Raw genomic sequence first — 24,986 nt, forward strand, 5'->3', positions numbered from 1 at the left:
GCTCGCAAAGGGGGAGGGCACTCTCACAACATCCGTTGAGTGAAAGCCTCCTAAAAGCGAGCAAGGCAAGGCAAAAAGTTCATAGATTTTAAGGCCAGAAGGGACATCTCCTCTCCCTTTCCACATAACCCAGGCCATAGAATTTCACCAAGTGGTTCCTGCATCATGCCCATAATGTCTGGCTGACCAAGAGCTGACCTTTTCTTTTAGAAAAATGTCCAACCCCGATTTAGAGACTTCGAGGGATGGAGAATCCACCATACCCCTGTGGAAATTTGTCCAGTGGTTACAAGCCATGAGAGCTTCCAAACTCCAGCCCTGAAACCTTGGATTGGATGGCCTATGGGTGGGTGGGTGCTTCTAGCACATGATGTCCTCAGGTAGTTCTCTTAGACATGGCAGGGAGGGGCGGGTGGTGCAAGGAAGCCCAGAAGTCCCTGTCCCTGTCTCTGTTTCCTGTCCTGCTGCTGCAGTTTCTGCTCTACTGCTGGCATGTTTGTCATTTCAAGCTTCGTTGTCTTAATCTCCAGAGCATTAGAGAGCTATTATGAAAATTATGTTCTTACAAACCAAACCACCATATAATCCTAGAGAGTCTTCTGTCACAGGGTTTCATATGCTCATTTTCACATGCACATCACTGATCTCCACGAAGGGTGCAATTCACCCCAGTACAGGGGCTTGGGCAGGGCTTCCATTAATGCAGGGTTGAAGTGTGGTTTAGGTGGCCTATCAGGCCATTGGCAAATCCCCTGCACTAGGCTGAATACACTGGGGTGAATTTTAACATCTGTAGGCTGAGTAGTCTTGTGGTTACAGCAGGGAATCAGAACATGAAGGCTTTATTATTGTTACTATCATTATCTATTTGTACTACTGTAGTGCCTACAAGCCCCAATCATCAACTAGGGCCCTATTGTGCTAGACACTGAAGAAACACAGGGAAGATAGATGAGGCCTACTCCAAAGAGTTTACAGTGTAAGTATAAGACAAGAGACAACCGGTGGGTGCAGAGAGGGGAGCACAAAGAAACAAGACAATCTTGGATTGATTGATTTGATACTTTATTCTCAGTTCTGCTGCTGGATTGCTGAGTCTGACCTTGGACAAGAGTAAGTCACTTAACCTGCCTGTACCTCAGTTTTGTGAGGGGGAAAGGGAGGACAAGAGAATGGTAACGGGAGGATGATTACATGGAGACTACTTGTGCAAAGAGCTGGCCAAGGGACTGTTTTCCAGTCCTGAAAATATTTTTAAGAGCTTGAAAATATTTCCCATCTTGAATCAGGACAAAAAAATCAAAATCTCCCCCACCCACCAACCCCAAATGAGAAATAGAAAAAATCTGGTTTGAAATTTTGGTTTCATTTAAAATTTTTTGAAACATTTTGTTTCAATGATGATCTTTTTTTTCTTTAATTAGCTTACATTTCAAAAGGAAAAGTTAATTTCAACTAGAAAACTGTTTTTTTTCTTAAATATAGATACTACTTTTGCACATCTCCAGTCAAATTGTATGACCCTTGAGTTTATGAATTAATTAAAAATCCTTGCTATTGAACTTACAATTTTGTGTGCCAATTCTTTTATGGAGATTATCCAAGCCCCCCGACTTGGTCCCATTTAGCTGTTTGAGCTTGGCTTCCACATCAGATGTGGACATTTCTGCTTCCATATCCTCATTCCCTTTAGCCCTCCTGCCACTGCTCCCAAATCTCCCTGCCCTTACTGAGAAGGCAAAAACAGAGACAAAGTATTTGTTTAGATGTTGGGCCATAACTAAATTATCTTTAATCTCCCCCCATCCTTAGCGTTTAGCAGTCCCACTTCTTCTTTCCTTGTTTTCTTTTTACCCCTATGGCTAAAGAACCTTTAACTATTGGTTTTAATTTCCTTTGCAAGGTCCAACTCTGCTTGGCTTTTGACAGGTCTCACTTCTATTCCTACACTTTCTGACCCCCAAGAGACAGATTTCCTTACTGATCCATTCAATCTTCCATTCTTTGTAGGCTTTCTGCTTTCTCTTAATAACTTGTTTGAGATGCTGAGATGCTCGTTCATTCAGTTTGGTTGGCCATCCTTCCCTACAAATCTTTTCACCTTGCTTGGGATGCAGTTTTTGTAACTTTGACTTAAAGTAATCCCAGGCCTCCTCCACATTAAGATCCTTGAGTTCTTCAGTCCAGTCCACTTCCCTAGCTAATTCCTTTATTTTTTTTAAAGTTTTCCCTTTTGAAATCAAGGACCTAGCTGAAGACTTATTTTTGTTTATAATTCCATTTAGTTTCATCTGAATTAACTCATGATCACTCGAACCAGGGCTGTACACTACAACCTGTTCTTCTAATTTTACTGAAGATCAGCTGAGCATCCATTTCTTTAAGCATCTTTCCCAGCCTGATTTAGGTTTCGTTGATATGTCCCAGAGAGAAACTAGCAGTATCATTTGTTCCCATTTGAAGGACAATCAGTGAATAGTTTTCTACTCCCATTAGGATCCTCTTCAGCCCAGGTCCACTTCCCATATCTTAGCTCCTGGCAGACAACACAATCATCTGTTCTGCAGATCAGCTCTGGTGACAAGTCTTCTTAGGAACCTTCTTCTTAGTAGGGAGTCTCCAATCAAATAGACCTGCCTCTTCCTGGTGTGGGTGTGATTCTCTGGCTTTCCCCCTTCTTTTCTTTCTGGCTGCAAGTCTTCTTGTCTTATATTGTCACTTGCAATCTTCTGTGATTCATGCTTTATCCTCCTGGGGCTCCAAACTCTGGCTACCTCCATTGACTCGCCCCTCTTGCAGGACTAGCTCCTCTTCTCTTCTTCCTTGCTCTCCCATCTTCTGTTACTGACTGCCTGTCCCCTTCATTTTCCAACTCAGAAAATCTGTTCTTCAGCTCTATTCCTCCTTCCTCTGCCTTTTTCTTGTAGTCACATGCTTTCACTGGCCACTTTCTTCATCCAGTCTACCCTCCTAGTTCTCTTGTCCAGCATGGATCTGCAAGTCTTGAGGTTTCCCTTCAGCCTCCTCTCTCCTTCCCTCCATCATCCACTCAAATCCACTTCAAAACTCAACCATAGTTTCTAGCTGCATCTCCAAACCTCAGATCTTCTCTTCCATCAGATCTATCAGGTGACGCTTCATACAAACGAAGCACCCTTCAGGTGCCCTCCAGAATAATGTACATCCCACAGCTTCCACAGCCAGTGATCTTCCTCGTCTCTTCCATTCTTTGGCTCACTATCACTGCTGCCTTTGCAGCTGTCAGAGCCTTCCTGCCTAAGCTCCCCTCAAGAAAGAAGAAAAAAACCCAGAAAAACACCACACACATCCTCTCCAAATCCCACTCAAACCTTCCTGTTTCCACCTCTGTTTGCTGGCTCTGTGCCACTGGCTGGACAGTTGGCTGCTTTTATAGACCTGCTTAATTGGGAAGCCCTATCCCCAAAACAAGGCTCAGCTGTGATCAAAGGCTCTGCTTCTTTCATGAGGATGTCCTCATATAAATGTGACATCAGCATGTTACTGTGTGGTGTCCAAGATGCTGTCAATTATTTTCTGATAGCAGGTAATGCAATTCAGAGTTTAGCTTCTTCTTCTCATGTCCTTCCACCACAATCATAGGTTTTTCCAGGGTTAGGCACACGATAGAGCCCACTCTGTAGTCTTGTTGGGGGGCCATACCAGAGTCACTCATGTTGAAGCCCTCTCAGATTCTCTGAATCTGAGACTGCTGCTGAACACCGACCACTACACGGTAACAAAAAAATACGAGGTTAGCTTACCAGCCATTCCTCCCTAGTTCACTGAATGGACACATTTCAACCAGACTACCACACTTTAAACAAACCATGTATATTTTCCCTACACCATACTTAGCTTGATCCTGTAATGCCATTCATGGTACAGTATAAGGTAAACATCAATCCCTTTTATGTTTACTTAGCCCAAGCAAAGCCTTAGGGTGACATTAGTAATCACAGGCTGTATGTTTTTAGCCTGTGAGCTAGACAATCCGGGTCTATCTGTCACCAGTGGTTTCAATAAAGAATCCACTTTATACTGATTGCAATAAAATCCTGACTCTTTAATATCACAAGGAACATTATAAGGCATTAAAGGGACAATAGTAGTGTCTAAAAGACAAGTAAGCAATACCCAGACCTAACAGCACTTGCTTTTGACTCTGAAATTCACAATAACTGTTCAACCAAGTAGAGTTTTACATGTCTGAGCTGTCCACTTAAATTACAGCGTTGCACGCAGGTATACAGTGGCCATCACATGCTACATTTCAACCAGGAGGTTTCCAGCTCTGCTGGCAATCAATATTCTTCTCACCTCTCAGGTTAGGTCATACAGGCAAATGCCAACAATACAAATGCCAGTCTGCATGATAAATATCCTTTTAATCTTAAGACATTTATCAGGGTCTCAGATCTGTACATGCTCTGTTGAGGCTTCTCCTGAAGAAAGACATTTTCTAGCTGGGACAATATTTTCTGACAACATTTTTTGTCTCTTTTTTCCATGATCAAGAGCATGGTACAAAACGAATGAGCTAACTTGATTTTTTTTTTTAATGCTTTATCCCATTATTCTTTTGGCGTTTATCATGAAGGCTACGATATATGGCCCCAATTCAGTGAAGTGCTTAAGCACGTGCTTACTTTTTTGTGGGATTTAAGCATGTGCTTTGCTGCATATTTAAGCACGTACTAATTTATGTGCTTTGCTGAATCCAAGCACTTATGTCTTAGAGCATTTAAGTTTTGGTTTAGCAAAGCACTTAATCCCATGGTGAAGTCCCAATGACTTCAGTGTACCTTAGACACATTCAGTCCTGAATAATGATGCTTTCCTGTGTGGAGTCCATGGCAAGGAATGTTAAACTTAGCTGGACACTGACATTACAACAATGTACTTAACTGCTCACAGTAAACAACATGGACCAGATTCCGCTCTCGGTTATGCTGGGTCCAAGTAGCTCCAAAAGAATGGTGTAGCCTGGAAGTCTCTTTAAGTTCCCAAAACAGACTGAGCACAAGAATGGTGTTATGTTATATAACAGGGGGGTTTCATATTCCTTATCTTTAAATTAGCCACAGCACAGTTAGCAGCGGTGCTGGAACAATTTTTCAGTGAGGGTGCTGAGAGACATTGAATCAAACTGTAAACCCTGTGTATGATGGAAACCACTTCAAGTCAGGGGGTGCTGCAGCATCCCCCGCACTCCTTCCAGCACCTATGACAGTTGGCTTTAGTGTATATCAATATAAATAAAATTTGTGCACTTTCCTTTTTGTGGTTTGTGATCTATGATTATCAAGTCAAATTATTTTAATTAAAGAGTTGTAGGATTCTGAAATTAACATATCAGATGAGAAGAACCAATGCATTGTATGTAACACACACATTATTCCATAAACATCTTTATACACACCCCACTCTGACCTTCACTACCATTAATTCCATGAAGGAAATGGCATTGTAGGATTTGTACCACATAAGTATAACAAAGGGGAAATGCAGTGGAGGGCAGATCACAGGAGCAAAAGGTCAGTGTGATGCAGAATACATGGGGCCTTGATCAAGGCAGAGAAATTGACATCATACACAGTCATGAAGAACGTCTACACAGAGTGGTCCAAGCTTTCAGGCAGGCGTGTTCTTCTGTGTGTGCATGTGCATTTTTGTACACAGTTAGTTACCACTGATGCACACGTTCCCAGTGTACAAACTGTTCTGGTGTATGGGTGGTGAGATGTAGGCCATGTCTATGTCTGCATGCACAAACCTGTGCATTATGGGGAGGGCAGCTGGGTGTGAAAATCAGGTGCGTATAAAAATGTGAGAGCATTTAAGCATGTCTCTTTGAAAATTTGGGCCTGTCTGTGCCAGCTGGAAGAGTTACTGTGGGTGCCACCACTTTGCTCCAGTCCAGTGATGCCAACCCCGATCTGCCGTTTGTTGGCTTCCCTAACAAGTACCTTCTTGATTTCTCCATGACAGCTTTCATGTGTGGAAATCCCTTCTCCCAAAATCTGCCTTATCCTCATTCAAATCCTTCCTTAAGGCTCTCTTCTACTATGATGCTTACTGGCTGCTAACTGCTAGGCTGTTGATGAATTGAAACTACTGCTTCTAATGTGCTTATTTATCTCCATTAACACTCCCCCACCCAATATGCGATGACTTCAAATTGTGCATCTAAACTTGTTCCACTAAAAGAATGTGCTAGTAGTACTGTCCTTGTCCTTCTCCCTTCCCAAGATTGTTCGTTTAACCCATCTGGTCTTAAACAAATATGATAAGCTCTTTGGAGCAGGCATGCTAAGTCTCCTGTGATGGAGCTTTGACCTAGCTGGACATTCTAGGCATTACTCCAGTACACATTGTGACAGAGGGCATTTTCCTGCAATATCCTGGATAAACCATAATTCAGTAAGGTTTAACTTAATTCAGTAAGTTTAATACCTTTGGGATCTATTGTATTAATAATGCAATTGTTTATGTAACTTTTCTAGGCGATGTGACTACTGTAAACCTTAAGGAAATGTTAGGAGCATCAAAGAATTGTTAGGGACAATAGATATGAAGTGGGTTTCCTAGGCAGTACTTGGGAGGCCTTTTGAAGCTATGCCCTGGGGAGAAAAATCCATTGTCTGCTGATTACCTGCTCCTGGAAACTCTAGGTCAAAGACCTCTCAAACTGTATAAAGGATCAGCTAAAGTTTTCATGCGTGTGCTACTTCTGAGCTGAGGCCATAACTTGTGACCACTGAAGAGACCCCTTTGTGGGGTTTGAAAGACTAATCACCTGCCAGAGCTCACCTTGGAGGTGGGGTGGTCTCTAATAAGCTTGTTAGTATATATATATACACACACACACAGACACACACACAGAGCAAGGGGGGTTTTTGACAAATCCATGCTGACTGTTACTTATCACCGTATTATCTTCTAGATGTTTGCAAATTAATTGTTTAATTATTTGCTCCATTACCTTTCCAGGTACAGAACTTAAGCTGACTGGTCTGTAATTCCATGGGTTGTCGTTATTTCCCTTTTTATAGACTGACACTATCAATAATCTCAACCATACTACTTCCATCTCAACCACAGTCCAAGTGGATACATTTTTAATATATAAGGCAACACCTCCTCCCTTTTTCCCCTGCCTGTCCTTCCTGAACTAGCTATACCAATATTCCAGTCATGTGTATTTATCCCACCAGGTCCCTGTGATGGCAACTATGTCATAATCGTATTTATTTAATAGCATTTTGAGTTCTTCCTGCTTATTCCCCATACTTCTTGCATTAGTATACAGACATCTAAGATATTGATTTGATTCCTCCCACCCCACACTCCCAGTTCTGTCTTGTCTCTCCTTTATCCCTGCTATAACAGCGCATGCTCCCCCCAAATTTCAAACCTTCTCCCAAGTCTCCATGTTCTTGACTTACCTGCAGGCTTTGGTCATCTTCCCCCTTTGAATCTAGTTTAAAGCTCTCCTCACTAGTTTAGCCAGTCTGTATCCAAATATGCTCTTTCCCTTCCTCGCTAGGCAGACCTCATCTTTGCTTAGCAGTCCTTCTTCCTGGAACAGCATCCTGTGGTCAAGGAACCTGAGGCCCTCCTGGCAACACCATCTTCGCAGTCAGGCATTCACCTCCAGGATGCATCTGTCTCTGCCTGGGCCCCCACCCTTGACCAGAAGGATCGAAGAGAATACCACCTGCACTCCTAAGTCCTTCACCCGTACTCCCAGAGCCCTGTAGTCACTTCTGATCTGCTGAGGGTCATACCTTGCAGTATCGTTAGTGCCCACATGGATGAGTAGCATGGGGTAGTAGTCAGAGGACCAGATGATCCTCGACAATCTCTCCATAAGGTCTCAGATATGGGTCCCTGGCAGGCAGCATACCTCCCGGGATGCCATGTCAGGGCAACAGATGAGTGCCTCAGTCCCCCTCAGAAAAGAGTCACCAACTGTCATTACCCTATGTTTCCTCCTGGGAGTGGTGGCTATGACCCTCCCAGCCTTGGGGGTACATGGCTTCTCCTCCTCCACCTTTGGCGGTGGTTCCTCATCACTCATTGCCAGGGCAACCTAACAGTTTTCCATCACCGTGGTGGGTGGGTTGGGAGCAGGCGTGGAGCACTGCCTGCTGCCTGAAGTAACCAGCTGCCAGTGTCCTCCCTGCGACAGAGCCATATCAGCAGTCCTCTGTATCTAGATAGCTTCCTCAGCCTTTGATGTCTCTATGTGAATACTCTCAAGGCATTCCTTTGGGGCATGGATGCTCCTCAGCCTGGCAACCTCCTCCTGCAGCTCTCCCACCTGCTTCCTGAGAGATTCCACCAGCAGGCACCTCTCACACTGGATGGTCCTCCCAGCCTAGCTTTCTGAGAGAGGAAATGCAGGCCACAGTCTCTGCGAATCCACACCAGGATCTGGGTAGAGGCATCCGTGGTTAGGCTATGTGTCCTGATACAGGCGCAGGTGGAGGAGCGTTGGCACTGGCGATGCGGCCCTTCCTAACCATAGCGATTATATTACAACTCTCTCCTACAAACTACCCTGTTTGCGGTCCCCTGTTTGCTAGCTCCCCTTGGTCGCTTAGCTTCTGCCTTTAAGGCCTTCTCTCCTAGTTCAGCCCTACCCCCTCCTTAATCACACCGGGGAGGGTAATCAGAAGGCTGATTGACGCTGATCAAAGATGTTCAAGGATGATCGAGGGAACAAAGACTCAAACGGACCCCAGACACACAATCCCAACTGACCCAGTAACTGAAATAATGGAAAGAGAAAGAAACACACAAATAGCCAAACAAACTCACTCATCCCAAGGTTAGTACTCGCACCTTGTTTGTTCAGCAGGGGGGTCTCCTTCTACCCCTCTCAAGCTCTCCTGTTGGCAGTCCCCTGTTTGCTGGCATGTCTTTTTCATCTCCATACACTTGGCTAATTTCCCAGTTAATGTCCATCAAGTTTCCTTTCTCTTCTCCCTCAGACAGCCTATCCAGCCCTACTAGTAACTCATCATGACAGCCCCTTGTGAAGCTATGCAAGGCTTGAAAAGCAACAGAACTTGCTGCCATTCTCCTGTGCAAGGAGCAGGGGATGGTGAGCCCAGTCAGAGAGATTCTGCATCTTCTGCCTAACTGTGGGCCACAGTATTCCACTCCGCTGCAGTGGAGCTGTGGGGTCGGCCAAGGGGAGGGTCACCAACGAGTGGGGCAGGGGGAACTTGAGGGCACAGCCAACTGGTCCACAGCTAGGTCCATGGATCTACTAGGCAAAAACGTCAAGTGTAGGTGGAGTTCCTGAGCAGAAACCAATACAGAGTAAGGGTTGCTCAGTAACAGCTTCAGAGTGGAAGTGCTGGTGATTTCATGGTCTGGGATCAGGACAAACAATGTTCCCTTGGCCCCGTGATAATCCCCCATGCAAAGGCCGGTTACTTAGGCTTTTCAAAAGAGACCAGGATTTGGCCTCTAATGTCAATGCACCACTCTTTCTTTGTACTCTATTGATTCTCTGAGGTAACAATGTGACACAGATCACCCATTTCCACTTTGCTATGTATGCAGAAGGCTCAATCCTATGTCGCTGACGTTAATGAGAGTTTGGCCATTGACTTTCAGCTGGAGCAGGCTCAAGCATTCACAGAAATCTATAAATAAAAGCTACTCGTTTGCTCAAAAGCATGTCACAAGCCTTATGGACAGTAAATAGTCCTTTGTGATATCCTGTCACCAGTACACATAACATTATGATCAAGCACTCCATTGTCTTTCTCATCTGATCAGGGATGGGCAAACTAGAATTGCACAAATATCACAAGGAACACCTGTTTATGGTATTTTCATCTGTGACGTGAAGCAGCTGTAACCCTGAAGAACCCTCTTGGGAATGAGGGGAAAAGGAGAAAGATGTCACAGAATCGGACTTCTTTATTCAATTGTTTGTGCTGGGAGGGCAGCCTGGCACACCTCAGTTTTCAGTCAGTTAAAATTTCCACCCACTTCAATGGGCATTTGGCCTGAGAAAAGGCTACAGGATTTGGTTACTGAAAGCTCTCTTTCTTCTAATGTTATCCTGATTTTCCACTGAAGATGACATTAATGATTTCTTCCCACTGTTCCATATCAAATTTTCTGCATAAGATTAATCAGTGGACCATCCACTGTCTGCCACACAAAACACTTTCAATCTAGACAAGTTCTCTGCTTAGCCTCTGAATTAAAGGACCCCAAAACACTTAATCTAAATTCAATTCATTATTAGCCAAGTAGTTAATGCAATCAGTGCAGAGAAGTCTAATTCATAAAGTACTTTTTTCTGCTTTATTAATATTCAGCTTCTCAATTCATTTTATTCTTTATCCACGTGGGTGAACAGTGACCATTTCACTGACAGATCTAAGGGACATATTGAATTAATGGGAGTTAGGCGGCCCTCTCCCAAAGACTTTCAAAGGGAGTTGGGCACATACTTGCTCATTGTGCCTTGGGAAATCATTCCCCTAATGTACAACCCTCAGTTTACCCACTGCCATGGACTGCAACTCGGGAGATCCATTTATTGTATGATCATCAGTAAATCATGTAACCTCTTTATGGCTCTGCTTCCCCTCTGTAAAATGGGGATAATAGCATATCTCACAGGCATGCTGTAAGGCTTAATTTCATGAATGTTTCTAAACCACTTTGAGATCCTTAGATAGAAGCAATTATTCAAGTGCATAGGATTAACCAGTGATGCAAGTAGATTTTAGTTCCTACCAGTATGCATAGGTGACTCATGGGACTCAAAGAGGGGCACCATCTAAAAATTGGCACGTGACTCCTTCCTTCCCTGCCCCCAGCCCAGGGCCCCTGTGCTCTCCCAGCCCCCTCCCCATCCCACGTTACCTGCGGGGGGTGGTTCTGTCCTCCCACTGCGCCAGATACGGTTTTCTGAACCGCAAGCCTCTCCCAGGAACCGCAGCTGCATCTCCTGTCTGGGGTCTGCTGGAGGACAGGGCTGGGGGCAGGGCTGAGGATGGTATTGATGCGCTGGAGGAGCTGCTGGCGTGGGGCCCACATTCTGCTCCTTTCATCACTGCAGTTCCCACGAGAGCCCTGAGGTTCAGTTCAGCAACTAGAAATCGGTATCCACCGCTGAACTGAACTGCTAGAAATCGGCATCTGCTGAACTGAACCTCAGGGCGCTCCCGGGAACTGCAGTGATGAAAGGAGCAGAACTTGAGGCCGCTGGGCAGTTCTGAAAATGTGTCTTTCCGGTGCAGTGTACCGGCAATAAATATCTTAATGGTGCAGCATACCTGACTGTACCTGCTTACTTGCACCACTGGTATTAACAGTTGGTGGAATGTGCATACATAGAGTGCAAGCCATGGGAATTTCTAAAGCACATTTAAAAGTAGTTAATGTATTAAAATTCTGAGCTAAATGCTTGCAATTATTTCTTAACCTGCAACTAGCTAGTGCTGTATCTCTCAAGTCCCAGCTGTGTCTGTACTCCTAAGTCTTCACAGCAATCATTACAACATACTGGTGACAGATGAGTCTCGAAAAGGTTTGGTGTTTGGGAAACATACAAAAGTTTCATAGTAATAACAACTTGATAGTGGAACAGATTGCCGAGGGAGATCATGAAAAAACTGTTTCTATAAATATTGAAGGTCAGGTTAGACCAAATGTGAGTGAGAAAGCAATAATGTGCAGGCATGAAAAATATAGGGGCTTAAATTGAACCCACAAAGTAGATTTTTCTGATCCTATTTTGTGATTCATTTTCCATCGTATGGCACTGGTGTATACTAAAGGACCAACCATGAGTCTGATCACTCTGTTTTTATGCTGCATCCCATTCTCTCAATGGAAAGAATGCATGACTAAGGAGGATTTGGACATGTGTATTCACATAAGTTTCTGTATTTCATTTTGAATTAGGCAAATGCACTATATTTTATGTATAAAAAGTGCATAATGCTAACATCCAACTTTAAAGGAACCGGAGCATAATCTGATTTCTGGTTGAATTTATTTTGCCTTCAACATACTTGTCTTGCTTTTGAACTAGTGTACTGTACGCTAGCTATAAAAACTATATTCTCTTTTAGCTATTTTCGCAACTTTTCTTAATTAGCACCCCAAGCCCCCAGGCACATTCCAATATTTTTATATTATGCAACCAATTAACACCATCTTTATTCCCTTAGCTGTTCAATTTTCTTGCATTTAAAAATGATCCCTGGTTTGATTACACTCAAAGATGAAACTGAAAAGGCCCAGAAAGCCTAAGAGATTTTGAAGAAGTAGGCACTTATCAGAATGCTAAGTAACACATCTACGGGTTTATGTTGGTTACACTGGGGCAAACTTTAAGCATGGATTTTTAAGGTTTTTAAGGTCAGACTTGACAAAGCCCTGGCTGGGATGATTTAGTTGGGGATCGGTCCTGCTTTGAGCAGGGGGTTGGACTAGATGACCTCCTGAGGTCCCTTCCCACCCTGATATTCTATGATTCTATGACACAAAAGCTGTCAGGAAGAGGAGATTTGATCACAATATAAATACATACACAGGGAGAAGATATCTGATGTTAGAGGCCAATTCCATTTAGCAGATAGATGCATTGATTTCACTGGAGCTATGTCCCTTTACATCAACTAAGGATCTGCCCCAAAATAGAAAAGGAGTACTTGTGGCACCTTAGGTGCCACAAGTACTCCTTTTCTTTTTGCGAATACAGACTAACACGGCTGTTACTCTGAAACCTGCCCCAAAATAGATTGCCTATATTTCACAACACAGCTTCAAGAGGTTTTAACACCAAAGTGTTTTGTAGCTGAAGGAAAATAAGCAGTCTCTCCTTACTTGCTTCCATTTAGCTCAACATTAGCATTTTACCTAGTTATCCTTTTTTCTGGTCCTTTAGCTATGATTAAGTATTGCCATGAAAATAAAGACAAAGAGAAAATTATGGACCAAAATTGATTGCATTCTGTACAAAGCTACAAAGGAAAAGATTAAATGGTGTTAATGATGTGCAATTTGTTTGCATTCTGGTGATAACTAGTGTTTATATTGAGTTCAGTGGAAGTACATATCTCTTACGATTGAAGAATATTAGGTAACAGGCGTTGTCAGAGCTTATTTTAGAATTTTTATGCCCTAAATATACATATAAATGAAAGGCTGCAAATGCTAATTACTATCTTTGTTGCCACTGTTCCCAGCATAAAGTTATGTGTTTATTTGATAGATTTGGATATATTGCCTTCTTGACAACAACACATCCATAATAACACAGCCCTAATTGCTAGACATTTAAGTTCATTTATATTATTTCTCAGCTAAGCAAGGAAACAAATGCTATAACAATTTTCTAATGTAAATCTGACAACCATTAAAGCCAAAGCATTGTTGTGAATAATTATTGTCGAGCTGTTCTATCTGTGGTATTTATATGGCCCTTGTTACCATAATACCTGAGCTTTTCACAAACTTTAGTATATTTACCCTCAACACCTCAGTGAAGTAGGGCAGTGCTATTGTCCCCATTTTATAGATAGGGAAGTGAGGCACAGAGAGGGACAAATGACTTGCTCAGGATCACACAGGAAGCCTGTAGCTGAGCAGGAAATTGAACCCAGGTCTCCCAAGTCCTAGACTAGCCCTTCCTCTCCCCAACCACAACAACATGTGCTGATAACATTTTCCGCCTACAGTGAATATTTAGATGTTTACAGTTTAAATGTAATTGTTAGAATGTTCATTATGTACTCTTCATGCAAACAAATAATGATTATACATTTATTTACAATAGCACCTAGACATTTCAAGCAGGATCGGGCCCTATTGTGCCACTTATATTGTAGTATGTGAATACAGACAGACAAACAGTCCCTGCTGCAGAGAGCTCACAATCTGATTCAAGAAACTGGGGACTGGTTTTCAAGTAAGATGTTTACATGTTCCTAAATATGGCCTTGTAGTCTCACATCATATTCCAGAATATTGCTACAGAAGTTTCTCTTCTTTACTAAAACCAATTTAATTCAGAAATACGCCTATACCAGGGTCTGGCTTCCCATTGTCTTGGTCCAAAAGTTGTTTTCCAAAGCATACTACCTTTCAATTTTCTTTCAGATTACGTATCACTAGTTTCCAATCTGGGAGACCACCATTGTCCAGGTGACAGGAGACCTTAGTTCTCTGCTAAATTGTGCCATTGACTCATCACTTTAGTAACGCCGTTACCCCACCTATAAAATAGCGATAATAATTCGTTGCCTTGGTAAAGCACTTTGAAATCTGGGGATGAAGGAATGCTAGGCATTAGAACCCTGCCAGGAAGCAAGTGGGTGTGAAAGAAGCAGTTTTCTAACAATTTAATAGTAGAAATGATGTTATTTCCTGCTGTGATACACTGAAGAGGACCAGTGAGTAAGTAGTAGGAATGCTCAATAAAGCTCTCCATTTAGCCAGCACGGTGGACTTGAGCAAAATAAATAATTTCATCAAGGTAATTAATCTACTGTTAGGTCTTGGAAGCACTGAAGGAATCCCATTTGTAGCAGACATTCAACGTGGTAATAAAAAGGAACATACTGGCATGGCCTCCTCACAAAGATACATGTCCACGGCTGATTGGAGGAATTAGCATTGTTACATAGCTTTTTGCTGTGGGAGAGTGCCAAGTTGATGCATTAAGCTTGGAGCCGGGGCTGGGAGCAAGGTTGACAAAAGGACAATGCTCACTGCTCATTCCTTGCAAGCTTTCCGTTATTTAAGAGAATGGAAGAAAATACCCACAAAACACCTCACAACAGCAACCCTGAAGAGATAAATCTGGATTCCCAGTAATTCCATGTGCTACAAACAAGCATGAGCCAAACCGCTGCTACCCAGAGAATGTAATACCTCTTTGGGGCCAGATTATGTGAATAAGGAGAAAGCAATTGCCCAAGTTAACGGCAAATTGGTGGGTAAATGGGCAATGTAATGGATAGGAACCATAGCTGGGGCTTAATGAAATCCTATTTCAGTTAAAACATTTGACTACTCTTTCTGCACAATTTCATGAGGTTTGAGGTTCATACAAGCTCAGAAACTGCAAAACTCACATAGAACAAGTGTTTCAATTATTTCTCAAAGAAACATTTTTACCCAATTCCCTTTTTTGCTTCTTCTGGAATTCAAAAAGAGCAAAAAGATTCAGCGAAAGATACAAGTGAACCTTGGCTAGTTTTGCTGTTAGACCCAAAATTAAGTAAATTCCATTGGCTTTTAGGATTCTTTGATTTTCATTATAAATGATTAGCACAAGTCCAGCCATAACCTGTTCCCAAACTCTGTGGCACATTCAACTTGAATTAGTCCAGCTGAAACAGTATCCACCAGTTAAAAAAATATACATTGAATGAGAAAGTAATGGTAAGTCCTGCTGGCACTAAAGGGAATGGAAGTTGGGTCTTATCCTTTTCTTGCTCTAAATGATCCAAGAGCAACAGCACAATGGAATAACAGCTTTTGAAGACATAATGTGTATAACATAAAGACAGAAGTTAGGTTATTTAAAGGAGCAATGGGGAATTAGGTTCCAAAATCTCTTTGGAATTCAGTGGGAGCTGGGCATCTAACTGCCTTAGGTTCCCTTGAAAATCCCAACCAAAATAATATATTTCTGTCCAAATGTAAAATGCATTTGTCATTTAATCTATTTTTTAAAAAATTTCTAAAGCGTCTAGGTGCTATTTTACATTAGCAATAGGGCCAGACAACCCCCCAGATCTTAGGTTCACAGATCTAGAAGATACTGAATCTGAACACTGAATAATGCCCAGATTTGGGAAAGGTCACGCTCAGATCCTGAATCTTCTAAGTCTATTATTGGAGGTCAGGGAGTGGAGGGACAGAGGAGGAGGAGGAGGTCGGGGAGTGGAGGGACAGAGACTGATACTGGATAAGTAGTACAGGTGGGAAGCCTGGAATTGGGAGCCAGTGTGTGGGTGGGGAGAAAAACAGGGGTGGAGGCCAAGGGGGAGGAGAGAGACAGATCAGAGATGGAGTCAGGAGTGGGAACTGAGATTTGCTGGGCCAGGATCCTGGAAATGGGAGGGTGGGGGAGAGATACTGGGACTCAGACCAGGAGCCTGTGGGGAAGACTAGAGCTGGGGCAGTGAAGCTTAATTTTGGCATTTCCTAATTTTGGATGTATTGACTTTGCAACCTTCATGTTTTTAAATGTAGCTTTTTGTGTGTCACAGAAATATAGTGACAAATTCTCTCAGTTACACTGGCACACATCATTGAAATAACTGGAATTATAGTGGAGTAAAATGAACAAAAGAGGAGAATCAGACTCACAAGGGGTTTGGATGCAGAGCTGTGGTTGGATCTGGAGTTTTGTTTCAGACACATCTCTATTTCACATTTCTTAAAATAATTTATCTTTATCATGGGCCAAAGCAAACATTTTAGATTTGGATTTACAATTGAGATCGTGGGTAAAGATGTCAGATTTTGGCATGGTCTCAGTGCCATTTTTAAGTCTACGTTTTCAAAATCCAACCACAGTATAAAATGCCACATGACAGCTGGTTAGTGGGTTTGAAAAGTGATATATTAGAAATAAAGAAAAGGTGTTATTATGTGTTAAAGAAGCATTTTGTGCTACGGCAGTAATGATTAATGCTGACAAGACCAATTTGATTCAACTCCTCAGAGAAATTTTTTTTTTTTTTTTACTACAAAACATCTGGTGCTTTAACTTTCCCAAAACCTGACAACTTAGTTCTCCCAAGCACCCAGAGGCTTGTCCATTGGGCATCTGAGTTCTGTTTAATTCTAAAGGATCCCAAATCACAATTCTAAACTGCAGCACAAAGAATATATAAGACCAACTTCATCCACCACAGAAATGCAGCCTACTCCTCATGAACAAGTGACAAGAATTAAATAGACTTACCATCAGGAAAAGAGGGAAATATAGTAAAAAGAAGCCACCAGTTGCAAAATGGCCTTTTTCGGGCAGCAGTTTGGCTCTGCCAAATTTAAATGGCCAGCCCACAGAAGGCATGCTGGGAATAAAGTTTCTAAAAGAAGGCCACTCTGAACTGAGGAGAATTAGGAGGAATGAAGTAATCACACAGTAAAGTGTTTCTATGGAAGGGCTACTGCTGTGTTTTGTATGCCATCGCTGTTTCACAGAAGCCATGTCTAGAGTAAACTATGGCAACTATCAAATAGTAAGGCAAGGTTTAGGACAGGATGATAAGGATGATTTAACCACTTGAAACTGCAGAGAACATTAGTGTAGTGAGAATGTAATTGCCTAAGCTGAAATGGGGCCAGTTGTGTGGCCAGGTGCTTAAAGCTAGAAAGCAAATGGATCTCAGTATCGTTTTCAAGCATGCATTTTTAATGTTTAAGAGACGAGAGATCAAAATTAAATAATCTGTGTCTTTGAGATTCATTCTGCTTCCTGTGTTAGATGTAAAGCCTTATTTCTCATGGCCCTCAACAATAACAATATTTCAGCTTACTTCAAGCTGCATGAGGTTTTCAGGACAATAAAATGCTGAATTTGTACCATTTAAATTGCAGATTAATGTTCAGACTTCCCCTGCTCAGGACCAGATTGAATAGAATCTGAGGTTATAGGGATTCAAAGGTCCTTAAACATAATGACCTAATTTTGAATTCATAAGGTGCATGATATCGTCTATTGGACCGTCTTCTCTTGGTAAAACAGACAAGCTTTGGAGATTACACAGATGAGATCATTTCACTGACAGATGAGAAACAATGCTAAACAATATATTGAGATGATGGGGCCTTAGTCTTATTTTTTCATTGCTAATTGCATTTGATCATGCCATCCAAGCACTTCCACATTGTAGCCAATGGTTAAGGATTTTAATTTGTTTGATGGTATGAATGTGCTAAGCACATGTCACATTTCCTTTCATATCAGGGTCAAGATTTTTACAAGTGACTAGCGATTTTGTAGGTGCCCAAACTGCAGATCCTTTGAAGGGGCCTGATTTTCAGAAAGTGCTGAGCACCCACCCTCTGAAAATTAGCCTCTAGAAAAAGTGACAGGTTTCAGAGTAGCAGCTGTGTTAGTCTGTATTCGCAAAAAGAAAAGGAGTACTTGTGGCACCTTAGAGACTAACCAATTTATTTGAGCATAAGCTTTCGTGAGCTACAGCTCACTTCATCGGATGCAAAAGAAAAAGTATCTCAATATTGGCACCCTAAATCACTGGTAACTTCTGACAATCTTGGTCCAGGAATGCATGTTAGCCTCTCCAACATAATTTTTTTCTTTAAAGAAAAACTTACATCAAAAGCAATGTAGCTGCTCTTGGTTTGATTACCCAGTGGAACTGATAGAATACAAGATCGCGAGTGTGTATGTGTATACGTGTGCGCACACACACACACACACACACACAATACAACCTAGCAGCAATATTGTAGTTTTCTAGACAGTGAGGGGTTTTTTTTTTCCATTCTGCCATGTGAAGATCCACATTTGGCTCTTCCCCCACATCAAAGACTATATCGCACTGTCAACTATAGTGCAAATAAAGTCAAGAGTGTTGAGTGCACTTACAAGAGGCAGCATGAAAACATCAGCATGTATAGAGTGAATTGAGACAGATTAGTCCCACTCTATTATGAAGCTAACCCAGTTTTCTATGGTAACATAAGATCCTTACTGATTTGTTTGCTTAGTTCTGGCTCAGGCAAACTCCCACTAAAGTTAGTAGGAGTAGAGCTCATTAAAAACTTTTTCTCAAAACAGCTTTTCTGTGACAAAAAATAATTTTGAGCTGATTATTTTTAGAAAATCATATACATTTTGATAAAAGATAACAGAAAACAATTTTGAATGAAAAAATTATTTAGGAAACAATTCATTTTGGAAAATTTTAAAATATAATTTACATTATATTTTACTTATTAATATATATTTTACATTATTCCATGACCTGTCAGTATTAACAGCAGTGCATAATATATACTTACGACTGATGTGTCATACTATGGCATAAAATAATATTTAAAATACTCTTTTTTGAAACATCTTACCTGCTTTTCTTCATCAAAGTGTTTCTTATTTATGTTAGAGAGACAGGCTGGGTGAGGTAATTTCCTTTACTGGACCTACATCTGTTGGTGAAAGAGACAAGCTTTTGAGCTTACACAAAAGCTCTTTTATTTATGTTGTAATTAATCTGACACATTTGTAACAAAAACCAAAATTTCAGAATGTTCCCATGAAATGGAAATTAAGCGTTTTGACCAGCTCTAAATATAAGTTTGCTGAGTAAAGACTCAGTAAAGAAAACCAAGAAGGACCCCAGGATTTGTGCCATAACCAAAAGAAGAGGATTCCCTGTGCTCTTGATCCAGTGTTCAAATCTCAACTGGCAAACCCACGGGATGACAGTTTGTGACTTTATATTTTACCACTCTATTTGGTGTGCCAAATATTCAGTTAGTATTTCTGCTAAATAATGCACTATTCAGTAGTATTTGACTGAAATAAAATAGGGATGTAGCAATAAAGGAACCGATTTATAGCCAATGGGAGTTAGGCACCTCAACACCCTTAAAAATCTGGGCCATTGTCAATATAATGGACCTGATTTTTTAAAAATTGCAACAGAATATTAGGAATATAAACAACACCTAACAAAACTGAGTAAGACTAGTGTGTATAAAAGAAGAACTTTTTGTTTTAATTGGCATTGCAATCAACCTCATAATTTTGCATATCAGCCCATACTAGTATTTCTTTGTTTTTTTCTATGCACGGCTTGTGACAGCTTTAGACAGGAAACTCAACGTGTATCAGTTAGAAGCCATGTATCAGTATCAGCCTTTTATTTGAAGTCAACTTTCAAAACAGCTCAGCACCGGGCCTGAAATGCTAAACATCTGTCAAACATTTGAAAAGAAAGAGAAAAACTCAGAAAGGTCAATAAAACAGGAGGGGAATCTAGGGAAAGTGCCAAGAAACATATTGATGTTGAGTCTCTTCTACTCTCGCATCCCCCACAAAACGTGAGGAAAACTCACCAAAGCCATCTGAGTAAGAATCCAAAGCAAGGCTGGCTTGTCAGACAGAGAGCTCTAAGAGATCCAGATCTCTCATCTTCCCTTGTCTGAATTCCTTAAACCTCCAAGAAATGTGGAAGCAACCCAGTCTCTTTTTGCAGGGGCAGCTTTTCCTTAGCAGCTAATGGAGCTCAGCCTCACCAGTAATGTCACTATTGGGTTATGTGGCAGATGCTCTGCAGGGCAAGGTGCAGTACCTTGTGTTGACACTAGGGGTATCCAAATGCCAACGGAGCTGCTCTGACAGACTTGGCTGCCAGTGAAGGTTGGCACCTGGTCTGCAGGAGAAGGAGCAGGAAATACAAACTTCTGTGAGGCTACTTCACTTCTGCAGAATACAGGGCTGCCTTGCACACTCCCTGATGCTTCTGCTCCTGCTTGCTACCTGCAGCCCTGTCTCGTGCTTTGGACACAGCATTTGTGTTTAGAATTGATTCTGGCAAACAGGACAGGAATTTCCAAATGAATGGCAGATGCTATGAAAGCATAAGGGTGCTGGGTAGGTGGAGATGATATCCCGAATTTTAGCAATAATTGCCAGGCACAATATCACTTTATTTAAAGGACTCTCACCCCTGGACAATGTCCTCAGCATTGACACCCTCTGGGTAGGTCATGTCTTGTTGCTCTAGGACATTGTCAATCCCCATGTCCCAGTAGAGAGCACATATATATGTTGCAAGTCAATGTGTGCGGTGAGCAATCTCCTGCAGCAAAAGGCTGAGTTCACACACCATGACTAACTGGGTTCTATAGCATTCTGCTGCACAACTAAAATGGAATTCTTCCAACAAATAAATCTCACTCTGGAAATCCTGTCAACAGGTTCAACAAGGAATGCCAGCTGAATTCTGCTTCCTCATGTAAATAATCAGAATGTAGATCAACTTGACATTGTAACAACAGTTCACCCTGCTGAGAAACAGAACTGCAACTCATCATGCCTTCCGTGTCCTTTGAACTGCACTATGGAGATAACGAAGTACCAATGAATAATTCAATAGTTCTGTCTGAGAGAACAGTGGGCGTTTTACATTCACATAAGTGCATTTCAAATAGACCTCAAACACTGAACATCAAGCAATGCTGGCACTTATAGCCAGTATTGTCACGTTTGTCCTATTACACTAGTCTCAGAGCTGGGATACCATTTGTTAATTTCACAAGAGAAGTGACCAAATTCAATGAAGGGTAGTTGGATTCTGCCTACCGAAAACTGGTCCTGCCTGCTTGATTCAGAATGTTCTTCTCTTGTCGTGCTAAACTGTTGTGGGATGTTCTGACTGCCATTAAACAGCTGCCTAGAGATGGATGGATTTGAGCAGTGGGTGAAGAGATTCCATGAATAGAATTCATATGTCAGTTTAATGGCTGTCAAGCGCTTAGGCATCCTTTCAGACGGAAGTGCTCCTGTTTCTAAATATAAGATTGTTGTGTGGTGCCATGTTTGCTACATGCATGAATGAGGACATATTGCTGTCGGCTGTGGATGAAGGGTGGAACAGCAACTCTAAAATTCCGTTGGGATCCTGGAGAGCTTGGAATCTATAGGCTCTGGTATCTTCCTAATGAGGTGGTAGAGTGACAAATCCAGCTAAAAGGCCAAATTCAGCAAAAGGGGAATTGCAAGTAACTATCTGGGAGGAGCATTTGGATCAAAGTAAGGATCATATAGGGGTCTTCTGTACATTTCATGAGGCTATTGCTAATCCTGTCACTTTGGATTCATCCCCTTTCATTATTCCGCAGGACTTTGCATGCTCTCTTGAGTGGGCTGTGGAGTCTGTGTTATGGTTTTTTAAGGGTCACTTAGATTTTTCTTGGGTGCATGAGTCAAAATGTTTTAACACCCAAAATGCTGGCTAATGCCCCTTTAGAGGTGTCCTGATACCATGGCATGATACAATACAAGCAGCAGAATAGAACCGAGTTTATAGTTTCCAACTTTAGGTGTTCTTTGGAACATGGTGAGCCAGAAGCTGCTTTGAAGAAACATTCATCTTGAGACATAAGATTTTCTATCAAATTTCTCAGGGATTTTTCTCTATTTTAATGAAAAAGAGGAAAGGTGATTTCATAAAACTCAGGAAAAATTGGGACAGCTTCAGAATAAAGTTCCCAATTTTTCTAATTCATTGATAATATGAGGGAATGTCTCAGTATGTCTTTGTTTTCTGGATTTGGGGGAAAGCAATGTCTGTGCTTGGCCAACAATTAGGAAAAGTTTTTGCTAAACCAGGCCAAGGTTAGAGCTAGCCAATTAAGGGTTTGGGAAAGCTGAGCAGCCCAAGATTAGAGATTTAGGACACAAGGTGCCAGTTAAAAAATGTCCGAAGGGAAAAAAGGTGCTTGAGAATTCAAGATGAACACTGATGCAATTCAGTTTAACAAGAAATTTCTTTTTTTTTTCAAAAGGCTCTTTAAAAATACAAAATGGAATGAAGTTAATATTCAAGCAAACAGACTGTTATTGTGCAAGATTGCTCATTTGCATACAACCTTAATCTGATTATTTGGTGACAGCTCAATGCTAGAGCAGTCTGACACAGCTGATTTAATTTAATTCATTTATTTATACGGAAAAGCAAATCTTATACATGATTCAAGTTGTACAATAACTTGTCAAGTGTTTCTCACAGTGAGAAGTGCATAAAGGACTAGATCCCACGGGGACACAATAGTTAATCAATAGTTAATTCAATGTTTCTCAAAGTGTCGTGCGCATGAAGGAGGGAGCGGGTGCATGCAGACTCCCCAGTTGTTCACCAAAGTCTCTGCTTTCCTTTTACGGGAGTCACTAGCTGTTATGGCTACAAAGAAAACCTGCAAAATGTGAAGGAAATGTAAACGATAGACATCTGCCTGAGTTTGCAGAGATGCTGAAGCAATAGCTCTGCGGTATGAACTGCAGCATTCATGGCAACACAGGACAGCTCAGATGCCAATGACAACACTTGAAATGTCACCCTTTAACTATTTCATTGCTTATCAAAGCATGGAAGGATGGAGAGGGGAAAGATGTATAGATTAAGATATGTAATCCTTATGGTAGGGTTGCTGAGATGGAGTGGCAACAAGCAATTTTTCATTTTCCTGAAGGAGACATTCAGCTTTCAATCTGTTGACTTTGTCAAACAGATTACAATGTATAAATACCTTCATCAGGAGAAAATAGTGGGTACTAACAGCCTCCTGAATCTAGTGGAGAAGCTGAGAAACAAGAATCAATGGCTAGAAGTTGAAGCCAAGAAAATTCAAAACTAGAAATTAGGCAGATATTTCTAACAGTGAGCATTGGAACAAGCTACCAAAGGAGGTGTTAGATTCTTTATTTCTTGATCTTTAAAATCAAGATGGGACGCCTTTCTGGAAGACATGCTTTATCCAAACACAAGTTACACTTTAGTGAAACACAAGTCTATGGGCTCAATACAGAGGTCACTGGATGAAATTTAAGGGCCTGTGATATACAGGCTAGGCAAGATGATTTGATGGTTCCTCTGGTCTTAAATTCTATGAATCTATGAAAATAGATATGGTAATAATGAGCTAATTGATGTAATCTGTGACAGTGCTATTGTTAACCTGTTATCAGGACTGTATTTTCCTGATTATACTGTACATTGTATTACAGTGTACAACGGGGCACCGAGCCTGAGTTCCATTGAACAAAACACAGTATCAGGAAAAACACATGTTGCAAAGAGTAACCAATAGATGGCAGTGTTACATTCATCATTCATTTCTTCAGATTGATTTTTCAACTGATCTATTTCCATTTCCACACAAGGTTTGCAGGCTTTTCGTGGAGGTTTTTCCCCCATCTTATCAGATTTATTGCTTTGGCTTGTTTCTTCTTTATTTCTTCTTTCATTTAATGTATGCATCAACATGTTGTTATGATAAATCAAGTGAATGAATTCCCAATACAACCTTATTTGAATGTGATTATTTTAATTTTAAACTGTTGAAAATTAGCATATAACAACATAAGAGTGCAGGACACTTTACATAGGGGTTGATCCAAAGCCCAGTGAAGTCAATGCAAGCCTTTCCGTCAGTCCCCTAGTGAATAAAGACATTTGGCTCTGCGCACAAGAATTTAAAAGGCTTTGATCCTGCAAAGGCTTATGCGTGTGCTTCATTTTATGCGTTTGCGTGGCTCCATTGGAAGTCAATAGTACTACTGTAGTGAGTAAAGTTTCTCATGTCCTTATTTGTCAGCAGAAGCAGGAATTAAATTAGTCAAGAAAAGACATAATTAGTAGGAGATAATAAAAGGCTGTATTGTCATCATAGCTATTTGTAGTAGAAAACTGGAAATCAAAGGAATCGTGTTCACAGATACATCATCAATAATGCCTGCAGGCAGGTAAAAGGTAAAATGGAACATTTTATTGGCTATCTTACATCATCCTGACATAATGAAGGCAGTGAACTTATATCCTGAAATAATGCCCTTAAGCCAAAATGTCTGGGCTGTGAGGATCTTCTTTCATAGCTTCTATTGGGAAGTGTTTGTTTAGCTTTTCTGACAATTAACTGGAATCCTGCAATTATTATTTCAGATCATTTAGACTGGGTCCCTATCCTGCAAATCCTAACGTAGTCAAGCAGTAGTTACTACTCAGAGCTGTAAGCCAAGTAGGATCAGGCTCTTAAACTGAAATGATAAGGAAACCTAAACTCTGTGGCTTATTTTAACGTAAACCAACGTGTCAGCTGGAATAAAAAGGTAACTTCACAGTGAAGGCTCCATTCATCAATATTTAATTCACGTATGCATGGCTCTTCGTTGATATGTGGTACCACCATACCAATTAGCATTCCTCAGC

At 41.3% G+C, this 24,986-nt stretch overlaps 1 protein-coding gene across 5 annotated transcripts in view; it reads right to left on the reverse strand.

Moving 5' to 3' along the window:
• Nucleotides 1-24,986, reverse strand: part of GRM5 (glutamate metabotropic receptor 5) — a 326,806-nt gene that overhangs the window by 260,031 nt on the left and 41,789 nt on the right. The window contains exon 1 of one of the 5 annotated variants that reach the window (XM_048841883.2): nt 19,120-19,142. The exons of the other annotated variants lie outside the window; for them this stretch is intronic. The gene's annotated coding sequence lies outside the window, so the exon portion shown is untranslated. Of the gene's footprint in view, nt 1-19,119; nt 19,143-24,986 lie in introns of those variants that run through there. 5 annotated transcript variants of the gene reach the window in all.

Source organism: Caretta caretta, chromosome 1, assembly GCF_965140235.1.
Source record: "Caretta caretta isolate rCarCar2 chromosome 1, rCarCar1.hap1, whole genome shotgun sequence".
Classification (NCBI taxonomy): Eukaryota; Metazoa; Chordata; order Testudines; family Cheloniidae; genus Caretta; species Caretta caretta.